The 16,293-nt window shown below is 42.2% G+C and overlaps 1 protein-coding gene across 1 annotated transcript in view; it reads right to left on the bottom strand.

Annotated features, from left to right (window-relative positions):
- The window catches only part of KANSL1 (KAT8 regulatory NSL complex subunit 1), a 178,520-nt gene extending 178,286 nt beyond the window's left edge, over positions 1-234 (bottom strand). Inside the window, exon 1 of the mRNA XM_059380824.1 lies at positions 31-234. The gene's annotated coding sequence lies outside the window, so the exon portion shown is untranslated. The remainder of the gene's footprint in view (positions 1-30) is intronic.
- Between the last annotated feature and the right edge of the window lie 16,059 nt (positions 235-16,293).

Below are 16,293 nucleotides of genomic sequence, written 5' to 3'. Positions count from 1 at the left end.
CCCCGCCTTGGACCCTAGTCCCAAACCTACCCCCGGCTCCTTCCTGCTGTGGGGCGACTCCCTCTGCCCCATCCCCATTGTTAGGACGGGGGCGAGTGGGGGAGTGGGCTCAGGGCAGAGCGCCTGCGGCCGTTGCCCCGGCTTGCTTCGGGAGGGGCGGCCCGCGGGATGCAGCTTCCCTTCCTCCCCGCGTCGGTCCGTCCCACCTCGGCTCGGCCTGGCGCCCCGGGCTCTGCTCGGCGCCCCCGGCCCCGGGCCCGGCCCCGGCCCGCCCCCGGGCAGCCAGGCCCCCCGGCCCCTCGGCCCGCAGCCCTCGGCCCAGGCCTTCTGGTGGGCGCCGGGCGGGGGTCCCGGTGCCCCACACACGCGTCCCCGCTCCCCCAGCCCAGCCGCTTCCAGGGCCCTCGGCGGCGCCCGCTCCCCGGGCCCTTCGGCCCCCAGCCTCCCCGCCGGGCCACCCCCTCAGGCTCCCGCAGTCGGGGCCGCCTCCCCTTCCCCACCATCATCCCTACCGACTCGTGCCCCCACCCCCCCGGGCACCAGTGCCAACGGCGGCTCCCCCGGCCCCGGACCTACCTGCACGGCTCAACCAAGCCTAGAAGTGGGGGCGGGGAATCTTCCGCCCTCCTCTGTCTCCCATTGGCCCTTCCGGGGCACATCGTGAGTGCCATTGGTTGACAAGGGATGTCCGTCAGAGCGCTGGGGCGGGACAGAGGGGGGGCAGAAGGATGCTGGTGCCTCGGCGTCTCAGTCTCTGTGTATCTCGCTGTCTCTGTCTCTGTCTCGGCTCTTGGAAACGAGAGGCATTTGGACAAGACGAAGGGAAGGGGGCCCCAGGCGGAAGGAATAGAAAGAGGAACCCCGTCAGAGCTTCCCACCAATCTACCACTCAAAGCCCCCCTACCTAAGTGCCCTGTAGATCCTCTTCTCCATCACCCCCAACCCCGGCCCCTCACCCCTGTAGGTTCCTCATCCAGGAAGCGACGTGATGAAAACTCTAGGCCGGAAGGCCACAGGGGGAGATTTTATGTATGTACATAAAATATACACATACCCATACTTATATATAAAGTCAAACATACATGATCATGAGGGCCTGGAGAGGAAAGAGCACTCATCTTACTGACAGGGAAGGACTTGAGATAAAGCCAAAAATAAGAAAGAATCAAAAATCACTCTAAGAGCTAGTAACAGTGGTTTCCTCCTGGGAGGGGAACTGAGTGCCTAGGAGAACAGAGGAGAGGAAGACTTGCTTGCGTTCCCCTGCACATCCTTTTGTATCTTTTGAATTTTGTACCATTCTCAAAGATTCCAGTTTTTTTTAAATTAATTGATTTATACTTTTTAAATCATTACAAGGCCACAAAACCAGGGAAACAGGCAAGAAGATCATCCAGGCAAATTGGGACAAAATGCAGATGTGGGGAGGAATCTCAGTTTTTTAATTTGTTCCTTTAAAATGTCAGGGATAAAAGCAAGTGGACGTGTCCCAGAGGCAGCCGAGGTTATGGAATTGGGGAAAGAGTGGGCAATCTGAACTAGGGGAGATTTCCACTTCTCTATGCAATATGGTGGTCTATGACATGCTAAAGGATAAACTCCCCATAGAAGTATACAAACACAACCACAGTCAGAGTCAATTAATAAAACAGAAACATGGTGAGTAGTGTAAGAACAGCAATACATGTTGAAGAGGCATGAAAATTAAGGGAGGGAGGATACCTGGAAAAAATAGACTAATAAAACCATGAGAGCCTCACAGTCCTTGAAGTTCCCCCCAGGAACCCTCTTTAGCCTCATTCAATAAGAAAGCAAGCCAAGAAAATACTGGTAAGGCAGAGTTCTTAAGGTTTTCCATGGACACTTGGCATTCTGGTGAAGCATATGGACCCCTTCTCAGAATATTTTAAATGCATTAAGAAACATACCTACGGGGCGCCTGGGTGGCTCAGTGGGTTAAAGCCTCTGCCTTCCGCTCAGGTCATGATTCCAGGGTCCTGGGATGGAGCCCCATATTGGGCTATCTCTGCAGGGAGCCTGCTTCCTCCTCTCTCTCTCTGCTTGCCTCTCTGCCTACTTGTGATCTCTGTCAAATAAACAAATAAAATCTAAAAAAAAAATTGTTTGAAAACAAAAAAGAAACATACCTACAAATTCAAAGGAAACCAATTATATCAAAGACAATTTTTGGGTGCCTGGGTGGTTCAGTGGGTTAAGCCGCTGCCTTCAGCTCGGGTCATGATCTCGGGGTCCTGGGATCGAGTCCCACAGCCGGCTCTCTGCTCAGCAGGGAGCCTGCTTTCTCCTCTCTCTCTCTGCCTGCCTCTCTGCCTACTTGTGATCTCCCTCTGTCAAATAAATAAATAAAATCTTTTAAAAAATGTATTTAAAAAAAAAAGACAATTTTCAAAATATTTTATAAGTGTGATACAGTAATATATGTGCTTTACATTAATGTGTTGAATAATAAAATCCAAAAGCAGGGCTAATCACCATAATTTTGAGGCAGTAGATGAGCATAAATAATATTTCAAGATACTTGTAACAACTGTCATATAACAGGAAAATATTCGTGATTTCTATTAGTGACAAGATCACAGTTAATGCTAATAATACTTGTTTTATTTCTCCACTTGGAACTGATGATAATGCTAATTTTCATTACACTTTAGCACAAATAAAGGCCCATTACGTTTCCTGATCTAAGTTCATGAATTTCCTAATCTGTGGATCACAGGTTTAAAAACTGTACGCTAGGGCACCTGAGGGGGCCCAGTCCGTGAAGCGTTTCCCTTCATATGAGGTCATGAACTCAGGATCCAGCTGTATCAGGTTCCACGCTCAACAAGGTGTCTGCTTGAGGTCCTTCCTGACGCCCCACTCCACCCCCGACCCTTCTCACGCACACGCGCACTCTCTTTCTCTCTCTCTAAAATAAATAATAAATAAATAAATAAAATCTTTTTTTTTAATCTGAAAAAAAAGTCTGTATCCGCTAAGAAAAAATGTTTTCTCTGAATTGATTTTGTTTAAACCAGCCCTAGAAAACATCTTCAATTCAGCTCCTTATTTCATATATCTGCAAAATGGGGGAAAAATAGTACTTATTTCCTAGGGTTTTAAATTAGTCAATACATATAATGGATGTAAAATAATACCTGCCTTGGCTAAACACTCAATTTTTTTTTAAAGATTTTATTTATTTATTTGACAGAGAGAGACATCACAAGTAGGCAGAGAGACAGAGAGAGAAGGGGGAAGCAGGTTCCATGCTGAGCAGAGAGCCCGATGTGGGGCTCGATACCAGGACTCTGAGATCATGACCTGAGCTGAAGGCAGAGGCTTAACCCGCTGAGCCACCCAGGTGCCCCTAAACACTCAATTTTTAACTACTACTAATAGTATTATTATTATTATTATATTTGGCATCATGTAATCCAGGTTATTCTGTGAAAACTGGTGGTATGATTATTGTATTAATGACATATATAATAGCAAATGAAAAGCAAAAGGGGTTAACCCAGAACACTTGTTTTTCATTTAATGCCTCAAAATTAGAAGACTCCACTTCCACCAGCTATATTTTCATTCCTGTAGTGGGAAAAAACATCAGTGCCTCTTTAAGCAGATTTTAACTTCAGAAAAATATTTTAGCTACTCATATTACAAAAGGGTTAATTTCCCTAATTCTATATCTAAAGACTTCCTACCAATCAGTAAAGACCAACAATCCTGGTACACTGCTAGTAAGAATGTAAACTAGCATGCCACTTTGGAAGACTGATATAATCTAAGAAAATTTAAGATATGCATACTCTATTCCAGCAATCCCTCTACTAGATATATGTTATAAGGAAATGCAGAATTTTAAGGTTTAGAATTGCTGTACAAGGCTCTTCATAGCAGCATTACTCCTCAATGCCCCAGACTAGAAACATTTCAAATGTCTACCAAGCATAAAATGGTTAAAATGTGGTATTTTTGTACAATGAAAACTGATAAGCAATGGTTTTATTCAACAACACGAATAAATTCTTACAAAGGTAATATTGAATACACACAAAAATACAAAAAAAATATATATAGTCTGATTCCATTTATATAAAGTTCAGAAGCAGGTAAAACTAAACCATATTATTGAGGGATGCATATGCAGGTGGTAAAATTCTAACGTAAAGGAAGCCAGTAGGGGACAGAAGGAGTTTTGTTTAATTGGGAGTGTGGGTTGTTCTCAGGGCCGGGCAATGTTCTACTTTTTGATCAGGTAATGGGTACACAAGTGTTTGCTCTATAACTATTTGTCAGAATGCAAAAAAACAAGAAAGTTTTATATATTCTTCTGTGTGTATGTTACATTTCACAATGATAATATTTTTTAGAACAGCATCTCTTTAGAAAAATCGACAAAGAATACGACAGAAATTTCACAAAGCAGAAAATAGTAAATAAAGGCTCTTAAACTAAAGATTAAAAAAAAAAACATGCATTTAAAGTTCCACCATGTTCATCTAGCTGGTCACGAAGATAAACATTTGCTAATAATTTGTGTTGGCAGTGGAGGAGAAAATAGCTCTTTTCATACATCACTGGAGAAAATAAAAGTTGCTCCAAAATTTACAGAGGGCTATGAGGCAATAGCCATCAAAATTATTAAGGCAAATACCCTTTAATCCAGCAATCCTATCTCTGGACACGTATTCCTTTATTTCCCAAATAGTTATTGAGTACCTACTATATAACAGGCACTGTTTTATGCTCTAGAACTTAATTTACTGACATAGTCTCTGAAAAGTCTGGAAACATGGGGCTATTTATTTCATTCTCATCATGAAGTGGTTCATGAGGAAGAAGGCTTGACTCTCAACCAGAGAACATAATTCCGATTAGATCTGAGCACCTTAAATAAAATGAAAAAAGTATTACCAATTGTTTCCCTACTTTCAAATTTTTAGACAATCTATATAAACACAGTTATCGGTTTATTTGTTTTTAACTATTTCTAATAACCAAAGACAAGGAAAATAAAAGTTAAGTGCCCATCAATATAGGACTGGTTAAATAAATTGTGATTTGAACCCTGCTCTGCTTCATTTGCATGTTACTTGTGCAAGCATACAGGGTCCCACGTTCAGAACGACCCCCCCCCAACACAAACACACACACACACACACACACACACACACACTCCACTGTTGCCATTTTGAAACTCTTAACAATTTTACTTTTGGACTTGGTTTTTGTGTGTGAAGTCTGATGCAGCATGAAGCAAATGCATGAGTGGAGGACAAGAGCACAACGAGGTGTCACCGTTTTTTGCCACCCCATTCACGAATAGCATCAGTGATCCCCCATGAACACAGAATTCTGGAGGGCCCGTGATGCACTGGGGCTCAGCTAAACTCAGAGTGAGTGCAAGATAAACCTGTTACATGGATGACTGAGTAAGCCCTGAGAAGCCATACTTTCCATTCAAACTAGAACTTGCTTCAAATCCAGAAAGAAGACGTATTCTAAGAAACATGGAAAACCAAAGACCCATATCTTATCTTTTCTTACTCCTGTTACTTCTCCCTATGAGCCCATTGCTCTTTTAAAAATGTTGACACAAAGGAAAAGGCAGACAAGTCAACCCAAAGTTCCTTAACCTTTCAGTCCTTCCTTTCTCAACAGTAGGTGGAAAGTGAAGCGCTGGTAGGATGTGCATGTATCAAAAAGAGAAATCAAAATGTTTGAGTTACTTTATCCAGAGTCCCCACAGTCCTGGTAAGAACAAAATACATGTGCAAGTACAAGCTACAGAATACAAATTATATAATGTCAGTGGTTCAACATAGGAATTAAATGTCTTTAAAAATGGCATCGCACAATATAAAGACAGATGGTAAAATTCATACTAATCATTTAAATTTTTAATTGTTCTTTACTTAGATGACATCTCAAATGAAAAACACCATCAGTTAAGACAGAGACGATGAAAGAAAACAGACTTTATACATTTTAGTACCTTTAATGGTATCTCTTTCCTGCTTTTTGAATGAATGGGTCCACATTTTTATTTTGCATTGGGCTCCTCAAGTTAGGTAGCTGGTCCTGTCCATTGCTTACTGATTTTGTGACATTGGGGGTACCAGTGTGGCTCAGGTCAAAATTCCAGGGTCCTGGGATCCAGCCCCCCATCAGGCTTCCTGCTTAGCGGGGAGCCTGTTTCTCTCCCTCTCCCTCTGCCGCTCCCCATGCTTGTGCTCTCTCACTCTCTTTGTGTGTCAAATAAATAAAATCTTTAAAAATAGATTTTTTGTGGCATTGGGCAAGTTATTTAACTTTTTTTTTTTAAAAGATTTTATTTATCTATTTGACAAAGATAGAGAGCACAAGCAGGGAGAGGTGCAGAGAGAGGGAGAAGCAGGCTCTCTACTGTGCAGGGAGTCTGATGCAGGCCTCGATCCCAAGAAACTGGGATGGTGACCTGCTCCGAAGGCAGATGCTTAAACTACTCAGCCACCCAGGTGCCCCTGGGCAAGTTATTTAAATGCTGGGTGACTATGTTTTCCTCTCTGCAAAATGGGAGGGTTTAATAATCATATCTATCTTACAGTATTCTTGAGAGGATTAAACATGCTAATTAAAAACAATTAGAATAGTGTTTAGCTACTACCTAAGTATTAAATGTTATTAAATGTTATGATTATTGCTGTATTTCTATTAGCAAATATACAACGGAATAGTATCCAGCCATTCAAAAAAAAAACAAGTCCTACCCACGTGCCCTGCTAGAGAATTATTTCTGAAATATATTAAGGGAGAAAACAAAAAAAGTATCAAACAACATTTATGACATGATTCCTTTTGTGGAAGAAAAGAGAGGTAAAATATGTATCTACACATATCTTTGTATACTCTTAAAACAGGTTCCTGGAAAAGTACACTGGTAGCAAGAACACTGGTTGCTTCCAAGGAGAGAAAAACAAGTCACTGGAAGATGAGGTAAGGGGAGAATTTTTCTCTCTTTAAGCTTTTGAACATGTCAAAGTGTTGCTTATTTTAAAAAAAAATCAAGTTAGGGTTGCCTGGATGGCTCAGTGGGTTAAACCTCTGCTTTCAGCTCAGGTCATGATCCCAGGGTCCTGGGATCGACCCCGGAGTCTGGCTCTCTGCTCAGCGAGGAGTCTGCCTCCCCCCTCTCTCTCTGCCTGCCTCTCTGCTTACTTGTGATCTCTGTCTGTCAGATAAATAAATAAAATCTTAAAAAAAATTATAAAGGAATACACATAGGTATCTAATGTGACATTCCAAAGTCAGAACAGGAATTTAAATTCTAAACTACACTATCTAAAGTAAACTTGGACTTTCCGTCCTTTTTTTTTTTTTTTTTTTAAGTTTCCATACAAAGAAACCTATATAGTACTTTACAGAGCCACTAAAAGAAAATCTTTGTGACCAGGCAGAGCAGACGAGATTAAAGAGCTGGTGTGCTGGTGTTAGTCCCAGATTGGTTTGTTTGGTACTGGATTGGGGTGCCTCACCCTTCCAGGTTCGGGGCCGGAGGGAGTGTAGGGAGCAGGAAAACCAAATACCATCCTTACCAAGTGATTACACTACTCTGTGTTGAGAATCAGGGCAATGGAGGTCCCAGTGACCATAGGTGCAGATCTTAGGGAAGCAAAGAGTGAGCCTCCCCAGGGCTCCATCCCATCATCTGGAGAGATCTTGACCTGAGCGGAAATCAAGACTCAGTCGACTGAGAGGCTGCTGAGCACAGAGCCCAACTCAGGGTCAATCCCAGAACCCTGAAATCATGACCTGAGCTGAAATCAAAAGCCATACGCTTAACTGACTGAGCCACTCAGGAACCCCAATTTGGAGATTTTTTGATGTGCAAGATCACATTGCCTGCAAATGAAAATAATCTGGCTTCGTTCTTCCCACTTTGGATACCTTTTCTTTCTCTCTCCTGCTGATTGCCCTGACCAGAAACTGCAGTACAGTGTTGAACAGAAGTGGTGAGAGTGGGCAGCTTGTGTTGTTCCTGGTCTTAGGAGAAAAAGTTTTAGTCTTTCACCATTGAGTATGCTGTCAGCTGTGGGATTTTCATAGATACCCTTTACTGAATTGAGGAAATTTCCTTCTAGTCCAAATTTGTTAAGTGTATGTGCTTTTCTTTTGTGCTTTTAAAATATTATTTGAAGAAGGGATTCAAAGCCCTTATTGAAAGTTGCTTCATTGAAGGTCACTTTCCGTTGCTGGGACAGCCTGCATCCGGGGGCTGCTCAACAAGCCGACATCCTGAATTATCCCCTTGCCCCAACTCAGGACGATTCTAAAGGGCTACCTAGTATGACAGTTACAAATATTTTAAAAGTATATCTTATCCTCCACCTAAGAGTGAAGTTGTTTTGAGTTGTTTCTACCCCCATTTTGTCAAAGTGTAAACACGGTTTTCTTTATTTTATTCTTTTATTTGACAGAGATCCCAAGTAGGCAGAAAGGCAGTAGAGAGAGAGGAGGAAGCAGGCTCCCTGCTGAGCAGAGAGCCCGATGCGGGGCTCGATCCCAGGACCCTGGGATCATGACCTGAGCCAAAGGCAGAGGCTTAACCCACTGAGCCACCCAGGTGCCCCCAAACACGGTTTTCTTTAAATATGTCATAAGCGGGGCGCCTGGGTGGCTCAGTGGGTTAAGCCTCTGCCTTTGGCTCAGGTCATGATCCCAGGGTCCTGGGATCGAGCCCCGCATCGGGCTCTCTGCTCAGCAGGGAGCCTGCTTCCTCCTCTCTCTCTACTGCCTTTCTGCCTACTTGGGATCTCTGTCAAATAAATAAAATCTTTAAAAAAATAAAAATAAAAATGTCATAAGCCTAATTTTGTAAAACCTGTTTTTAATATATTTTTGAGAAAAGTTTCTAAAAGGTGGAAGATATGTTTTTACTTGGAAATTGAGTGAACAAGATGTTTGTATTTGTCGGAAAGCCTGCGGAATTACTCTTAAGCATCTGTGTGAAGACTCTGGCGGCTGAAGCCCCACAGGTCCCCCAGTGAATGTTTAGTATAGACACCTGACCTCCATGGAGTCTGTATTGAGGCGAGAAGTCTCCCATTCTCTCTCAGGGCAAGTGTCAAATTGAGTGTCGGCAGACTGCAACATCCAGATAAAATTGTTAGGTGGGTTCCGTCTTCTCGTGCAGATTAGAGGAAGAAAATTCTGCTCGAAGAGACTTCCACATTGGTTAGGAGTCCTCAGCAGCTGAGGTGGAGAAGGCCTGGTTCTTCTTCATCTTCTTCCCCCACCTTTATTTTTTTTTAGAGATTTTATTTATTTATTTGACAGAGAGACCCAGGGAGAGAGGGAACACAAGCAGGAGGAGGGGAAGAGGGAGAAGCAGGCTTCCCACCAACCAGGGAGCCCAATGCGGGCTTGATCCCAGGACACTGAGATCATGGCCTGAGCTGAAAGCAGATGCTCAATAACTGAGCCACCCAGGCACCCCCTGGGCTAGTTCTTCAGAAAAGATTACGTGTCCCGGGATGCCTGGGTGGCTCCGTTGGTTAGGCAGCTGCCTTCAGCTCGGGTCATGGTCCCAGTGTCCTGGGATGGAGTCCCGCATCAGGCTCCTTGCTCAGCAGGGAGCGAGCTTCTCGCTCTGCCTCTGCCTGCCTGTGCTTGCTTTCTCGCTCTCCCTCTAGCTGAAAAATAAATAAATAAAATCTTGAAAAAAAAAAAAAAAAAGATTACGTGTCCCTTTCAGCCACGTGCCTCTCTATTAACTTGCTCCCTATTTAACTCGTTAGTGAATATGAAAATACTGCACTAAACAAGCATAGGTCTTCAGTAACTTCCCTCATATTGCCTACCCTTTGACATCCTGAATCTAAGGGTCTTGGGTTTAACCTTGAGTTAATGCTCCTAAAATATCCAGCTTCGGAACTGCCCAGAGTTAGCTGAAACCTTCACTGAGACTTCATGGTTAGCTCAACCTCTCCCTCTGTTCAATCCTGCTTCCTTTGCTTCTCTTCTATAGATGTTGATCCCAAGAACATTCCTTAATAAAAAAAGCTTCACAAAATCTGGATATAAATGAAGAATGTGGAAGGTATTGGGTTCAGGAAACAAGAGAACCATCATAAAGAAAGAGCAAAGGGAATCTCTGGGAGGTAAAGAGAGATCTTACGGGGACAGCTATTGACAAACAGAATGCAACCAGACCAGACAGAAGCAGCTCTGAAAGCTACAGAAGATAGCTTCAAGATGAAATTGATGGGATCACTGAAATAGTCAACCATTTGGGGAGGAGATTTGGACAAGTGGTAGAGTTTGGAGTTGAATTAATGATACATATTTAAAAGTTTAAAATGAGAAATGAGGCAACCAATTCTAGGGAGAACAAAATTGAACAGGGAAGGAAATTATGGGTTGTCTATGGCTCAGTTGTGAACAGGGTTTAAAAAGTTATGAAATTCTAAACTTTGAATAGTATTCCAACCACAATTTTGACTATATTGAAAGGAGAGCGGGAAGTTTATGTGCTCAGGGGGAAGCAAAGGAGGAAATGTAAACCCGCCTTTTCCTCCACAGGCAGTCAATAGGCAACTTCTGACACTAAAAAGTCTGTTGCTGTAATTGGAGAATTGAGAGAAATAATCAGAGAAACCGGCTAAAGAGATGAAAGTGATTCCTTCTGAGGAACAGGCAATTGTGAATTTTTTTCACTATTTAAAGTATACAAATGTATATCTTTGATAAGAATAAAAAAGTAGGGGCGACTGGGTGGCTCAGTCAGTTAAGCATCTGTCTTGTATCAGGTCATGATCTCAGGGTCACGGGATCGAGCCCCATGTCAGGCTCCTTTCTTGGCGGGGAGCCTGCTTCTCTCTCTCTTCCTCTGCTTGTGTACTCTCTCTCTCTCTCACTCACTCTTTCTCTGAAATAAATAAAATCTTTAAAAAAAAAAAGAATAAACTAAATTAAAAAATAAAGTAAAAAAAAATTTTTTTTTAAATAAACATAACTTGCTCTTGGGCTCCTGTTGAACCTCTGCTTGGGTGACGATCTCAGGGATCCTAGGACTGGCCCTAGTCAAGTTCCCTGCTCAGCAGGGAGTCTTCTTCTCCTGTTCCCCCTGTTTGTACTCTCTCTCTTGCTCACTGTCTCTCAAATAAATAAATGAAATCTTTTTTTTTAATTAATTAATTATTTTTAAGATTTTATTTATTTATTTGACAGAGACAACAAGTAGGCAGAGAGAGAGAGAGAGAGAGAGAAGCAGGCTCCCTGCTGAGCAGAGAGCCCGATTCGGGACTCGATCCCAGGACCCTGAGATCATGACCTGAGCCGAAGGCAGCGGCTTAACCCACTGAGCCACCCAGGCGCCCCAAATAAATGAAATCTTAAAAAAAAAAAAGAAAAAAGAGCTGTAAAAACACAAATGGTACACGGGTGCCTGGCTGGCTTAGTCAGCAGAGCCTGTGACTCTTTATCTCAGGATAGTGAGTTCAAGACCCATGTTGGGCATGGAGCCTACTTAAGGGAAAAAAAAAACATATATATACATATATATAACAAAAAACACTCTTTACCCAGATTCACCATTGTTAATATGTATAATAGTTATATCTGTCTATATACGTATTTAATTATGTGTGTGTACATATATATGTATATATTCTTTTTTTCTGAGAATTTCAGGTAAATTATAAATATTTAAAATTTAAAATATGTAAATTATAAATAAATTATAAATATCATGGCCCTTTAATGCCTCAATACTTCAGGGTCTATTTCCTAAAAATAGGGATATTCTCTTACATAACAACAGTTTATAAATTAATAATACCCTATTGTACCATACATATTCTTTTAAAAAAAATCTTATTTAAGTAATCCCTACCCAACATGGGGCTCAAACTCGTGATTCTGAGATCAAGAGTTGTACACTCTTGGAATTAGCCGGTCAGGCACCCCTACCATAGATATTCTAAATTTGTCATTTGATCTCATGATGTCCTTTAGAAGATTTTTTTCTTTCCAGGACAGGATCCAGTCTAAGATCAGATATTGCATTTAGTTGTCACATGTGTTGGTTTTTTTTAAATACCATCGACTATCCCCTTTCCTGTACTTCTTATTCTTTTTTTTTTTTTTAAGATTTTATTTATTTATTTGACAGAGAGATATCACAAGTAGGCAGAGAGGCAGGCAGAGAGAAGGAGGAAGCAGGCTCCCTGCTGAGCAGAGAGCCCGATGTGGGACTCGATCCCAGGGCCCTGAGATCACGACCTGAGCCGAAGGCAGCGGCTTAACCCACTGAGCCACCCAGGCGCCCCTGTACCTCTTATTCTTGCCTCCCATTCTCCCACGACAAGCCCGTACCTCCCACTTCCCTTCACCCATTTCGCCCACTCCCCCATTCCCCTCCCCTCTGGCAACCCCCAATCTCTTCTCTGTATTTACGGACCACTTTTGCTGTTGTCATGTCTTTAATCACTTTTCATTTGAGACACTTCCACAGACATCTTTTATGACATTAGCATTCTTGAAGGATGTCTTCCCCTACCCCTGATGCTTTATGCTCTTCTGTTTTGTAACCAATACACGAAACAACAGATGTTGGGGAGAATATGGAGAAAGGGAATTCTCTTGCACTTTTGGTGGGAAGGCAAACTAGTGTAGCCAGTCTGGAAAACAGTATAGAGGTTCTTCCAAAAAAAGGTTTTGTTTTTTAAAATAGCGTGTTATTTTGTATTTGTCCAATGTTTCCTTTATTTATTTTTTAAAAGATTTTATTTATTCATTTGACAGAGATCACAAGCAGGCAGAGAGGCAGGCAGAGAGAGAGGAGGAAGCAGGCTCCCTGCTGAGCAGAGCACCCGACATGGGGCTAGATCCCAGGATCCTGGGATCATGACCCGAGCCGAAGGCAGAGGCTTTAACCCACTGAGCCACCCAGGCACCCCTTTTCCTTTGTTTAAATGAAGGTTATGCATCCTTGGTTAGAATTTGTATAGGTAATGTGTCTCTTTCAGGATGTTCTACCTGGGGCACACATTATCTAGCTATCCTTCATTGGATGTGGTTTTGACTCTTCAGTTGAGGAGCTATCTGATTTCTCCACTGTTGATTCTTCTTTCTCCTTTGTAATTAATAAACTGTGTGGAGGAAACAATTTAAAGCCGGGCAAATATAGTGCTTGTCTTCAAAATTCCCCTCTAGCTTCATCTTCCGTTGATGGTTCTTGCCTCATTCAATCATTAATATCATTGTTACAGGGTGAGTCTAGCACTCCCTCTACGTGTACCAGGCTGCGGGGATGATATTGTCACCAGTGGGTCAGGAAGGCAGAGCATCGAGCTGCATGGTTTATCCTCAAATGTCTAAGGAAATTTGCCCCATTCGGTTCTGGACTTGCTTGGGACCATTCATTCTTTGCTTTTCTCCCTATTTCTCCCTCTTAGAATGAGTATGTCTAGTCTATACCTGTCTTCTCTCTACATTTTGGAAGCACACCCCTTGTGTGGTTTCACAGGTTTACAACTGGAGAGGTTTGCTTCAGGATCAATTGTATCCTCCATATCTGATTTAGATGATATTTAGAGGAGACTTTGAATTTTAGACTTTAGAGTTGATATGGGAACAAAATAAGACATTTGCACTGTTAGGAAGGATGTCAGCAGGACATAAATTTGGGGGACCAGAGAAAGAATGGAAAAGATTGAATGAATATGTCCTTCGCAAATTCGTATGTTGAAATCCTAATCTCCAATGTGATGGTTTTAGGAGTTGGGGCCCTGGGAGGCAATTAGATCAGGAGTGTGGCGCCCTCATGAATGGGATTAGTGCCATTATAAAAGAGGTCCCAGTGAGCTCCCTCACTCCTTCAGCCATGTGAGGATATATCTAGATGACCACCATGTATGAACCAGAAAGCAGAGCCTCATCAGGCACTGAATCTTCTGGCACCTTGATCTTGAACTTCACAGCTCCAGAACTGTGAGAATGTTGTCTGAGCCATCTGGTCTATGGTGTTCCTATTACTGTAGTCTGAATACCCTCCATTTCTTCTCTCCTTCACTTTTCCTTTCTTCCTTCCTTCCTTCCTTCCTGTATTTATTTATTTGGGCATCTGGGTGTCTTGATTGGTTCAGTGTCCAGTTCTTGATTTCAGCTCTGGTCATGATGTCAGGGTCATGGGATTGAGTCCCGAGTTGGGCTCTGGGCTCAGTGGGGTGTCTGCTTGAGATTCTCTCCCTCCCCTGTTCACGTACACACACTCTCTCTCAAATAAATAAGTCAATCTTTAAAAAAAAAAAGAATTATTTGAGAGATATCGTGCATGTGTGCACCCATCCTTCCTTCCTTCCCTCTTTCTTAATTACTAGCACGAGTTCATGAATCCTTATTTTTCTCCAAACGGCTTATAATTCGTTATTATACTTACCTGGGGATCAAATGTCTCAGGTTTGACCAGTGGGAGACCTTTCAGGTTGGCTCCTGCATCCTTGTGATAGAACTTCCTCTTTTTGGGGGGGGGCAGTTTTGTTTTATTTTTTAGCTCTTTCTTACTTTCTGGCATAGCAAAATGTGTACTTTCCCTGTCCTAACCCTAGAATCAGCCATTTCTCTGAGCCATGGTTCTTTTAGTGGGGAAAGTTATGAGACCAAGATAGGGACACTAAGTGTGCTCATTGCTACTAGGATGTCTTTGCTTTTTGGCCCTTTCAGAGGAGAGAATTGAAAATATATGCTTGTATATACACAAATATGCACACATACCTACAAATATACATATGATACATACATGTGTATACATAAGATGTATATATGCATATACATATACGTATTTTAGAAATCACGAGTTCAAAACAATAATTTCAATTCCAATTAATCTCCACAGCATTGTTTCTTGCTTTCTTCCTCTCCATAGTTACATGTATCTTCTTCTACAGTGAGAATTCTGATCACTAGTGATATTGATGTGTTTATTCATTTGTTTGACTCTGTAAGATATTTAAAATGGTCTCCCAATCACTTCACCCATACCACTAAAGCATACCTGCTAATGAGTTCAGGACTTGTTTGTACTTTTACCCCCTTCCCTGAACACATACCTTTCCCTATCCCAGACTGAGGTTATACAGTCAAATACTGTGTTCATAAGTCACTTTGATTAATTCGTCTTAGTCCCTCTCTGCACTTCCCTTCCCAGGATGGTTATGGTACTCATTTGCAGTACAGTTAGGTTCATTTGTTTGTTTGTTTGTTTGTTTTTTAAGATTTTATTTATTTGACAGAGAGATATCACAAGCAGATGGAGAGGCAGGGAGAGAGAGAGAGAGAGTGTGTGTGAGAGAGAGAGAGAGGGAAGCAGGCTCCCTGCTGAGCAGAGAGCCCGATGCAGGACTCGATCCCAGGACCCTGAGATCATGACCTGAGCTGAAGGCAGTGGCTTAACCCACTAAACCACCCAGGCGCCCCAGGTTCCTTTGTTTTATTTCAATTTTATTTCCCCTTTTCCGTTCTTGTTTTTTGGGTGTATGACAAATCAATATGCTCTCAAAAGTAAAACTATTACAAAAAAGTCTACTCAGAGAGGTGTCACTCTCCTCGGATCATTCCACTACATTCCCCCTCACCCCTTATCAGTAACCAACTTCACTATTTTCCGGTTTGTCCTTCCAAGTGTTTCCTTTTGTGAAGATAAGCAGATAGATGTATATTTTTATTTCCTTTTTTCTTACATAAAAAGTAATGCGATCTTTTGCACTTTACTTTTCACTTAATAACATCTGACAATCATTCCATAACAGCTCATAGAGATTGTCCTCGATTTTTTTGAAGACTCTTTTGAATGCAATTAAACTAGATCTTTGTATTCATGTCTTTCTAATCATTTAATAAGTTTTTGGTTGTAAGGCAGTTAAGAGGAGACCCCAAACAGTTCCATTACATAGTTGCATTTGAAAATTCAAAAGCAGTGAGACAGAGGTGTGTGAGTACTGCCTGCTCCAATACTGTGGGAAGATGGCATTGCTATAGGCGACCTCATTTTCCTGAACAGTGACCAGCTTCTTGATAAAGTTTCAAACAAAACAAAGCAGCGTTTTCTCAGTTTAGGTGGTAGTTGTATTCCTGGAAGACTTGTTGGGTATGAGAACTCTGCTAGGCTGCTACTGCTACTTAGGGAGTGGGGAGAGCCAGAAGGGCAGTTTTCTCCATCATTCTTTACAGCTCCGGAGTTTTCCATTGTGTGTGTACTAGTTTATCCAACCCATCTTTTATGCTTGGGCATTTAGATAGTTCCGA

The sequence above is a fragment of the Mustela nigripes genome, chromosome 16 (assembly GCF_022355385.1).
Source record: "Mustela nigripes isolate SB6536 chromosome 16, MUSNIG.SB6536, whole genome shotgun sequence".
In the NCBI taxonomy this organism is placed as follows: domain Eukaryota; kingdom Metazoa; phylum Chordata; class Mammalia; order Carnivora; family Mustelidae; genus Mustela; species Mustela nigripes.
The sequence above is the reverse complement of the archived record's forward strand: the minus strand, read 5'-3'. Positions and strand labels throughout refer to the sequence as shown.